A 12,166-nucleotide genomic window follows, 5' to 3' on the forward strand; every position below is an offset into this window, starting at 1 on the left:
TGTGTTTGCAGGTGACAGTTCATGCATTACACATTAAACCAGAGGGCAGAGAGGCTGCCATCACAAGGGTTGAAGGTTTATTTAGGACACAGCATGTTCTCCATGTGCTGATGTGTATAAAGTACCTTTCATGATCATAACAAACATGTCTCCCTCTGAATGCATTTCCAGTTTGGATGTTCTAGTGTTTGTTCCAGAGTTCCTGTTCTGGAATGCTGGAGTCAGCCTGGTGTCTGTGTTCCTGCAGGGATAGCTGAAGGCTTCAGATTTCATCACATCTTCACCTAAACCTACTGATTTCTAAAATGACTATATTGCTTAGTCTGGATCTGTTCAGGTTAACTAAATGCTTGATGTTTTTATTCTATAATAAAAAAAAGAAGTTGTTATGACTGAATGCTTTGTGATGTGAGTTTGAAAAAGACCTGAATTTCCCCAAACTGTCCAGGTGATCAACCTTGTTTTATATGAAGGAAATACAAATAAAAAAGGGTACCTGCTGTGTATCCGAGAAGGTTGGATCCACCTAGTAACTTAATAACACAGATTTCAAATGTCTTGGCAGCGAACAGCTGGGTGAGTGCTGTGGGGATTTCCACACAGCAGACGAGACTGAGGTAAACAACAGAGTTCAGTGTTAAACACCCGCTGAACCATCCCTGCAGGCAGCTGCTGTGATTCGGGAAAGATAATTACGCAGTGGAATTTTTTTACTGCTCCTTGCTTTACCCCATAGCAGCTGAGTTGTGAACAGGCTCTTTTTTCAGGTGGAAGGAGTAAATACCTCTACGTTTATAGCTGCTCCATCCTGTAGAGCATTCCAATCACATGCTGGAAAACTATATGCTTGAGAGAAGGACTTTTAGACCCTTCAGTGCTACTTTTAGTCCCTAATTATAAAATGATAGACAGTCTGTGCAAGGATGTGTGCTTAAACTGTGAGTCAAGTACTAGTCTTTCTGGTGTGCATTGAAGTTTGCAAAGGTGAACTGAATGACCAGATCATTGACCAGAAATGCTGTGTCTTCCCAAGTCCGCTTCTCATCACATGAGTGCAGTGAGAACACTGGGATCCCAGGAGACTGGAAAGATATTCCAAGCGTTTGAGCTCCCAGCAGAGCTCGAGGTAGCGCTGAAGCCCTGGGAGGAATGCCTGTGGGCTCTCACGAGTATAGCTGGTCGTTAACGCTGCCAAACACGATGTCATTTTAATGTAATTATGTATTTATTTGAAGCTGTTGACCAGAAAAGGATCCCTGACAGGCACCTGTATGAGTCTCAACTCGTCCACTGCCTTGAGGACTGTGGGGGAATTGCATTAGAGTGCCGAGCTGATAGACAGTGAAATGCATGCCTGAATTAGATCCACGTGTATGAAATGAGGACAGCGGCTTCATTCCACTTTGGATATTGTGAAGTATAATGCAGTACACCTTCTTGATCATTGGTTAGCCAAGTGTACCGCTAACACACACCTCACTGATTCACTTTACAATGCCTTCTTTAGTTTTGGAACCAGAAATAATGAGCTCTTGATCCAGCAGTACATGGTCCTTTAATGGGATTTCAGACAGGACTGGCCATTAGCCTTGGCTGTCTGTGACGCAGTGATGAGACAGAGGGACACATCAGGGTTTTGCAAGGCATTCCTGGCAAGACAGAGCCCTGTAATTTGGGTGTGGTGTTGGAGAGAATCATGACTATCCACACTCCCAGAAAACAAAGCAAAAAACAACAACAACAATGTTCCAGTAAACCAGGATGCCTTTTGATAACCATCATTGTAAACCACCTATGAGAAATCAACCAATCACTGTTAAGGGTTTCTCAGAATTCCAGCACATCCTTCCGTGTGGACAGTGATGCCCCCCCCAGTTCATAGAACATACGGAACACTTCTAAAGTAATGAAAACACCTTTAGTTTATTGGAATGCATTTTTGTGAAAGTGCTGTATTATATTTGTATGCACAGTTTGAACAACCGAAGCTGTACTCCAGTCCAACCTGCGGTGAATTATTTTACACAATAGGGGATATCATACACAAAATGTATTCACATGTAAAAAAACACTTTTGTGAGTTTTATGTATGGACCCTGGAGCTGAAGTGTGACTGTATCCCCCTCCAGTCTATCCCGGGAGAACTGGATTGGCTGGCCATGACTCACATCCTCTCCAATGCGCTCACATGGGATACAGCCTACAATGCTGACTAAATAAGCCCTCTGATAACCGGGTACATTCTGAGACACAGCCCTTGGCTTCACTGACACCCTGCACTGGGATCAAGACGACAGACTTGGTATCCTATTGCCAAATCCACAGGTCTCTTATGAAACCTTTAAGGCTTGAATGAGGTATTTTCTATCATTAATGAAGTGTAGCTTAATTCACAAAACTGTAGCCAAAGTTGTTGGAGTTTATTTGATTACAGTTTCATGAAAATCCAAGATGCATTGTATTCATTCTTTGTAAGTCTGGAGCCAACACTGTGATTGCTGTGCTTGTTTGTGTGTGTTCTTCCCCTTCGCTTCCCCGTGCATGTAAGCCTGAACTCTTATTCACAGTAGCCTCTGTTAGTGGTACAAGCAGACCCTGCAGCTGCTGTTTTGACTCACTTATTACACAGAGTAGTAACTGCACATGTTGTCCTCATGAGTGTTATCTCGGCTTAGTTATCTCTTCTCCTGGGTGCAGTAACAGTCAGTGCATTGCTATTGTGAGCGTCATGGGGGATAGCGGTAAGGAATAGGTGGAGCCTGAGATCATGAAAACAATCACTTTCAATCAAACAACAACCATTTATTTATTTATTGAAAATTGTGTGTGTGTGTGTGTGTGTATTCCCCAGGAACTATGGGAATCCAGTTGTGGGTGTGGAATTCCGGTCAGAATTACTCAATAGAACTCAGGGCATTACTGCTCTGAAGACACAGGCAAGATCATCTACGAAAAATAACATCTCATGCAGAAGGATTGTAATCATGTTCCTATCAGGGTCTTATTGCCATGAGCTCTTTTAGACTTTACTACTAAGTAAAACTTTCTGAATGTTTTCATTGAACGTGTGCTGGTGCCCTCTGATGCAGTTTGCTGATTGGTGGATGAAAGTTTGCGGTGTTTCCACTGTTATTTAACTAGGTGTTCAGCTGAAGAGTGTTTTCAGTTAAAGGTCTTTCTCAAAGGTTTGTCAGTTCAAGGATAACTGAAGAAGTCTGGTCCCACAATCCCTTTCACACATGCAAGAATGTACAGACCAAACTTCTGGGCAGTTCCAGTGAAGTGTGTGAAGATCCGTGGGAAAGTGTAATGTTACTCAGGAAGTTTTATACTTTAATATTTTCTTTAGGAAGCCTTACTCCAGGCAACAGCTTTCGTGGAATCTCCTTGATTGCCACAATTTCCAGGTAGTTAGGCAATAAATAATCTCACATGATCTCTCCCTAAAATCTTCCCAGATCAGAGTGTCAACGGGATCAAATCAGAACTCCATAAGACCAGAAAACGTGCTTCTGACCCAATTACGTCTTCATCACACACTTTGAAATGGATCAATACAAGGAATTTAGCTATCATTAGGACTCTCGTGGATTCCTGTGGAACAGCCCACAGTATGAACCATATAATAATTTAGAGTCAAACTCTTATTGTAATTACTACGTCAGCGCAGTCTAGTTTCCTGGTATTACTGCAATCATTTACAACGTTAGTAATAGAGGCGTGTGAGCGACATACACTTTATGAGTCACTGTTTAGATGGGTTTGTCACATACTATAAACCCCTTGTTTTCGAAAGTTTTCAAGAAAAAAAACCAGATGTCATTTAGCAACAAAGGACAAGCATTGCACCATGGGAAGTCATGCCAAGTCAGTGGTTAAATGGACACATTTAATTTACTGGTTCAGGACTAAAATGGGTTTACTTTAAGTTTAATAGCATAGCAAGAAAGAACAATGGAAGCGGATGCAGTGGATGCACCAAACAGTTTTGGGAAGTGCAATACTGAATCTGAGGGAGCATGAGCAGCAGCATTGCTCTTAGGAAGTCTGCAAGGTGAATTTGCACAGTGCTTGCATGGTTTACTATGCTTGTGTTGCACATCAACCCTGCTTTGTGTTTAACATATCTTTTCCATACCTGTCCTGAGGGTTTAAACCATGCAAGTCGCTGGGTATATGACATACCTTTTTGTTTATTGTGAAATACCGTGGAATTGACCTTTAACCAAACATAAGAACATAAGAAAATAAGAAACTTTACAAACGAGAGGAGGCCATTCGGCCCATCTTGCTTATTTGGCTGTTAGTAGCTTATTGATCCCAGAATCTCATCAAGCAGCTTCTTGAAGGATCCCAGGGTGTCAGCTTCAACAACATTACTGGGGAGTTGGTTCCAGACCCTCAACATATACCCCAAACCCACGGGATGGAAGAGCCTGCCCAGTGGTAGATGCATGATTGTTTATTACACACCCTTACACTGAAGCATGAAACTATACTGTGTTATTTATCAGAGTATACTCAGATATTGCTGTTTTTCAAGGAGAGCTTTAACTCTAGGATACCTCTGATGGATGAATAGCAGTGCATGCCAGATTCCAGAGTGCTGCTCTAGTGAACGAGTACTATATTGTACAACCTGTTCTGGGGAGAGCTTGAACACAAACGAGACCCAGCATGGAGCGGGAGGCTGCCAGAGCTGGTACCTGATTGGCTGGCAGTGATATCATGTTACACGCCATCAGCACACAGGTGATGTTTGTTTAGCTGGATAGTTGGAGTTTATATTTACCGTGGAGCCTGTGCAAACACGGTGGGTAGCAACAGCAGGTACCTGCAGCCAAGCGCTCTTGTTTATTTATAACTACCACCTCGGGCAAGCTTTTTTCAAGTTCACCCCCGTGTTCAATCCGGGTGCAGTGCTGTGTCAACAAGTCCTCTGCGTGCTGCTAGTGGAGGGGAACACAAGATCAAATCAGGGCCTTCACTGGCTCCAGCAGACCAGGCAGAGACTCCAGGAATGCAACTATTGCAGCTGACTGTATTGAGACCAGATCTCCGTCATGCTTCCTGGCATTGGCTGCCAAGGAAATTTCAGCAATAAACACGATTTGTCTTTTTCTAATCTTTTCTCAATGGCTTGCTCTGTTCTGTGTTCACTAGAGCAGTATGTCTCCATTTCCAAAGTGCCAGACTTCACACCCCTGAGAAGAGAGCACAGCCTCCCAGATACTTTCAATACTACAGTACAGTGGGTTTGGGCAGCATGGCTTGCCCTTAAATAAATCAGCCCTTCCAGCACATCTATCAAAACGTATCCACCCAAGAGGGGTTAAACTGAAACCGAATATTTCTAATACATTGGAAGCCACCTTCGTATGCTGTACGTGTATGTAATGGTTATTGTTGAGGATGAGTGGTCCAGATTGATATACCCACCCCTTCAACCAGAGTGATGTACTGTGTATATTCTACATACCGCACTGTGTATATTCTACATACCACACTGTCTATATTCTACATACCGTACTGTGTATATTCTACATACCACACTGTGTATATTCTACATACCGTACTGTGTATATTCTACATACCACACTGTGTATATTCTACATACCGCACTGTGTATATTCTACATACCGCACTGTGTATATTCTACATACCGCACTGTGTATATTCTACATACCACACTGTGTATATTCTATATACCGTACTGTGTATATTCTATTCATACCTGTGTATATTCTACACTGTGTATATTCTACATACCACACTGTGTATATTCTATATACCTGTGTATATTCTATATACCGCACTGTGTATATTCTACCGCACTGTGTATACTATATACCGCACTGTGTATATTCTACATACCGTACTGTGTATATTCTACATACCACACTGTGTATATTCTATATACCGCACTGTGTATATTCTATATACCGCACTGTGTATATTCTATATACCGCACTGTGTATATTCACTGTGTATATTCTATATACCGCACTGTGTATATTCTATATACCGCACTGTGTATATTCTATATACCGCACTGTGTATATTCTATATACCGCACTGTGTATATTCTATATACCGCACTGTGTATATTCTACATACCGCACTGTGTATATTCTACATACCGCACTGTGTATATTCTATATACTGTGTATATTCTATATACCGCACTGTGTATATTCTACATACCTGTGTATATTCTACATACCGCACTGTGTATATTCTATATACCGCACTGTGTATATTCTACATACCGCACTGTGTATATTCTACATACCGCACTGTGTATATTCTACATACCACACTGTGTATATTCTATATACCGCACTGTGTATATTCTATATACCGCACTGTGTATATCCCTGTGTGCAGAGAGGCTGCATGGCTGCATGCTGCACATAAACAATTAGATGCAGTTTGAGTTTGAATCTGTAATTAGCAGGCATGGTTAACCCAGTCTGTCAATTCCTGGTTTGAGATCATTGGAGAGCATGATGCGCTGACATGAAAATAACACCCGCAGGGTGCTTAGCGTTAATTATTGCCAATAATTTGAGGCGGAAGGATTGTAATTCTGCTGCTATTAATTAGAGTCTTTATCTGTCCAACAAGCTTGTTATGGTGATTCAGCAGCGTGTCATCTGGAGAAGGATCACCGTTTTGGCCCAGCTCACACGGTCATGCTGTTTGGGTTGATTTCTTTATTTTCCTGTTCCTTTATTACACAATACTGTTTATCCAGGAAGCCTCCGCAGAGAGCAAGCTTGAAGTCATTAACAGAAACCCCCCTCAGGACAGCAGCCGCACATTGAATGACTAAACAGAGGAGGGAAGCAACATGTGTGCAGAACACTGCGCCTCTCCTCTGGAGCAGCTAGCTTCAACAAACACAGTTACCACTGGCTTATATTAAACAGGAAGTTGGGAACAGGTAACAACCCTTCGGAAAGCTTCCCATAGCAAGATAAAAAGCAAAGTGTAGTCAAGCAGACTGAAAACATTGCAAAGCATAGGTACACATTGTAAAGCACGTAGAGCTATGGTAAAGCATATTAAAAAGCACAACAAACCATGGTAAACTACGGGAAGTGCATGGCATGACCACGGGAAAAGCATTGGAAAACTACCCTTTACAAGGGAAGGCACAAAGGAAGTTCGATAACTTGAATTAAACAATTCATTACCATAGCCAAAAAAACAAGGCTTCACAGTAAGTTGCACCTCTGTGCCTTTCGCCTGCCTGGAAGAATAAAGCACCGTCTCAGTTTTTTTTTATATGTAATGTACAATTATAACAGAATGCAAAGGTTTTAATAATTGGGATTCTGCAAGGAGACGGAGCCTGTTATTTTTATAATCCTGGCATACAAATGTGCTTTAAAATGTGTATCTCAAACTACATATTATGTTACACACTGTTCCTAAGACTGGACTAAAATAATTATTGCATATATATATCTCCTTCGGGATTATATAGAACCTTCAGGAATGGAAAAACAGCAAGGCATCTAGAGAGTAGAAATACAATAAAAGGCGTGTGGAAAGCATTGATAGTACTGATTAGACTGATAGCAGCAAATCGCATGAACAATTGAATCACTGGGCTTGATCTGAGCTCCAGTCGTCCAGCTCATTGTGAATAATCCCTTGTGATAAAGGGAGTGGGAGCGAGTCGTTCCGTCCGTCAGCCTGGCTTCCTCCATGGTTCCTTGTGTTTACCTGTCAAGCGCTGTGGACATACTGTCTAGGATTCTGTTCAGGGTCTGAACTATGATAGTGAACAAAACCAGCAGCATTAACAATGAGCTGTTTGTTTCAGTGTGCGATGGTGTGATAGTCTTATCCAACAGGCCTCTACAATCACTAATATATATAAAAACACAATGTTTTAAAATTCTTTAATCCCTTCAGGCACACAAGGAATTCAATGGTTGTTGTTCAAATGGTTTCTTCTTAAAGTACATCTGAATATGACTCAAGTAGCACGAGGAGGAAACTGACAATTAGGATGAGCAGATCCAACCGGTCGGGAATTTTAAACACTGTTTTGTGCACCTCATCAATAATAACAAAGTTAGCTCCATTGTTTTTTGTGGGGCACATCTGTCCCTTTGTAACTTAAAGGGTTACAATAATTACAGCAAACCAACTGCTGTATCTTTTAAATCTGATCTATTTTTCTGGCTGCTGGCACTGCCGTGGCATTACATTTCCAATGCAGTAGTTTGATTAAGGGCAGCTGTATGGCCATGACTTTCGAGCTGCTATATTAGAAGGCTAAACCCTTCATGCAGCATAGCATAGGCTGCACACTTAATCCACTAACAGGCTGTACTGGAGGTGCTGTCCTTTAGATAAGCCACATGAAGACATTGCCATGTGCTCGGGGCATGTTAAAGATTGCACTGCACTTGTTTCCACTGCTTGATCAAAGAGCCCCTACTCCCTACCTCGCTCAAGATCAGACAGGGTCATCTTCACTTCCTTTCTCTTTTAAAACAATACAGCAGCACTCGCTCACATCTTGATAAGAATCAGCTACAAGAATCCAAAGACCACATGAAACACCAGATCCTTCTCAGCCAATCAGGACTTGGTTCACTACCCTCCTCAGCTGTTTATTGACAGGACTTCAAACACAGACATGTAGCGCTTTCCACAGTGAGGGGTGAGCACAAAACTATCGCTGAGAAAAGCCTCCCCTTCCCAGCAGGGTGAGTGTCGTGCTCCTCTGTGAATGCAACAGGTTCATTATAGTCATCCACTGCAGGGTTACAGCCAGCCCTGGGTGTGTAGATCACCTGCAAGTGCTTCTCTTCAGCCAATACAGCAGCCTCGGCCCCAGCACTGATCAATTAAGGGTTGTTAGCAATATAGTTTGGCAGCAGTTTGCTCCTGCAGCGTTCTGCCATTTTCAATATGAATCCTCTGTGCTTGAAGTCTCTCCTTGCTATCCCCACACTTGTTGGAGAGCAGTGTATATATGATGGGGGGGCTGGGGGAGGGGGGATCGAACAGCAGACACACAGAACTAATACTCCTGCGTGAGATGTCTTATGTAATGTTTTTCTGCTCCGTCATTTACTTGAGAGTGAGGTCTGCCATGTGCCTCTTAATGATCCTGTGAGCACCACTCCAGAGTAGTCTGATCATCAGATTAATGTTCAAACCACTCTTGTTAGGCACCGTTCTCAAAGACATTGCAATTAAAAGCAATTATTCATCTACTGGTGGATAGACACACAGCACAAATCCTCTACCAGTGTTTTTACACAGGGTGATTGATTTCTTATATGGTTAAACTCTGCATCGTTTTATTAAGTGTGTCTCTAAGTATAATTGCATTATAATTGATTATAATTATAAACACACAACCAACGCATGTAAACACGTTGAAATCACAGAAGACTCCAGCAACTGCAGGCAACTTTTTTTTCTTTATTTTGCAATAAAACGCGCTGCTACTTGTTGTGTGTAACTACAGTGCAATTACAAACCCCCTGAAAGTGAAGTGCAACCATAAAATCCAAACGCAAATGACACAGCTTGAATCAGACCACAAAAACAGACTCTGAATCATCTCTCGTCACCCACAGTTGCAAAGCACCAAACATACAAAACATGTTTTCTTTGTCAAACCAATGCATTCCTAAGCTGTGGAAGAGAGCATTTATTTCTGTTGACAAGAGTCACTACAGAAACCCATCCCTTTCCCTCAATAAGTGCACTACTGTGTGACTCTCCTCTTCCGCTTCCTAACAATGTGTTTTGGATGGAGATTTACATTTTTCCTTGATTAAAGCTACTTTCACATACAACTGTAAATACCACACTTAAAAACATAGCGGCCACACCCAATTGATAAGCAGAGCACAGTACAACCTAATGATATTAAAAGAAATACAGAGCTGGCTCAAATCAGACGTACAAGGTAGTGAGCTCATAGAAATGCAGAGCGAGATCAAGCTCTTATCAGCTAATGAAGGGGATTATGGCAGGTAAACAGTATTCAGTTTTCATTGCCAGCTGCTGAATAAGACAGCAAGCACCCTTACCAGCATCCTCTTCTAAGTCTTCTTTTAAGATAATTTTAAGTAATAGTTTTATTGTGGATAGAAGTACTGGGATATACCATAGTAAAAAAAATCTAAACTAGTGCTGAATCCCAGTTAAATCATGGCAAAGCTTGACCAAGCAATGAGAAGGTCTAGCTTTTCCATCACGGAAGAGTTTTCCCTTCCTGTAAACAGCTGGTGCAGTGCACTGGGTTAGCCTCACCTGGTCTCTGAATGACAAAACTCTTTCTCTTTGAAGCATGGTTGTCTCCACTCATGTTAGATTTCCCTTTGAGAGTGCAGCCGGACTGCAGGAACCTCCCTTTCTGTAGCTGAAGGAGCTGTCTTCACACCTCACCACGCTCAGCCTGGTGTGAAGCGATTAGCAGAGGCGTGTGAATGAGCACAATCACCTGCACTGGGGAAACTTCAGAGCATGTCAGGCTTGTTTCACTGTTTGGGGCCAGAGAGTAATTACTGGTAATTGACAAACAAGAGAAGAGACAGACCCAGCGAATAGGGGGAAGAGGGGTGTGATCTCTTTGACATGGATAAGGAGGCGCAGCGGGCTGATTCTCAAGATCATCCTACGTTTATCCTCCTGGGTTAGAATCTGGAATTCAGGTCCAAGTGAAATGCATTTGGGTTGTATTTTATCTTTCTTATTTCGATTTTTGCACAGGTTTAGTTACATGGGACATTGTGATTGATTTAAGAAAATACAGATGACTTGCAACTTGACACCAAAGAGTGGGGAAGAACAAAGGACCAATCCTAATGCTAACTCCAAAGTGTTCATCATATATATATATATATATATATATATATATATATATATATATATATATATATATAGTGCTTTGCAAAAGTATTCAGACCCCTGACCAATTCTCTCATATTACTGAATTACAAATGGTACATTGAATTTTCGTTCTTTGTTTTAAAACACTTAAACTCAAAATCAATTATTGTAAGGTGACATTGGTTTTATGTAGGGAAATATTTTTAAGAAAAATAAAAAATTGAAATATCTTGCATAAGTATTCAACCCCTGTGCCCCCAGTTTGCACCGATGAAAGAAATTGCCGTAACGAGGACAACGAAGAATCAACATTCCAATCCCAACACAACACGAGCATGATCAGATGCCTGCTCCTCTCCAGTCCATTAGGGAATATCTTGAGGCTAGGGCAGGGGAGAGGGGAAATGTCCTGGGCAGGCACACTGGAAGACAAATGGTCCAGTGTCTCAAACAGGGGCGTGCAGCAGGCCTCCTCAATGGGGTGAAGCCTCAATGGGCTGCACAGACATAGGAAGTCCCAGGCTCCCATGGAAGGAGCGTGAATTAGACTGGAATGGAAGGCATTTCCTGAAATACAGATGGGCAGTCTGCTCCAGGCGGCCCATTTTCGACTGCAACACATTCCTTGTTAAATTGGCCTTCGGATATTGTGAGAGGTATATTCTTCTTCTTTTAAAATGATTTAAAATGATTTGATTGGCCGTTTTTACTGGTAATGTATTTGTATTCCGTGACTATTAAACATCCAAGCTGAAAAGCTCAAGGACAAACGTTTGGGCTACAAGTCTTTCTCAATGACGTGTTCCATTCTTCTGAAGGAACATCATTATAAAGCAGCCTTCTCTGCCCCATTGCAGTGTCACTAAAGGAGAGTGGCTCAAGGTATGCTGAGAGCACATCTAACTGCTGCACACCAGCGTGGCAGAGAGAGACTATTGAAGTGAAGAGAATGCATTACAAAGGAAATGTTCCACTAATCAAAGCCGTGGAAAGGGTGCTGAGCTAATTAAAGCAGGGAAATGGCTCTTGTCCTGATTACGGCTCTGATATTCATCTGGTTATCAGTGCATGCCAATTGGAAGTAATCAAGTAAGAAATTATTTCAACTGTCACATTACTTATTTACAGAGTGACTTCTTTTTAAATAAACTGCATTGACGGAGTCTATTCACAGAAATACTTACATACCGTTACGGCTTTAATAAATAGTTTTTCTTGTCAGTTCTCAAGAGAATGGATGAACAGAACATTTTTTGCAATGTTACATTTCTAACAATACGCTGCTGGTAAATCT

Source organism: Polyodon spathula, chromosome 8 (genome assembly GCF_017654505.1).
Source record: "Polyodon spathula isolate WHYD16114869_AA chromosome 8, ASM1765450v1, whole genome shotgun sequence".
Lineage (NCBI taxonomy): Eukaryota > Metazoa > Chordata > Actinopteri > Acipenseriformes > Polyodontidae > Polyodon > Polyodon spathula.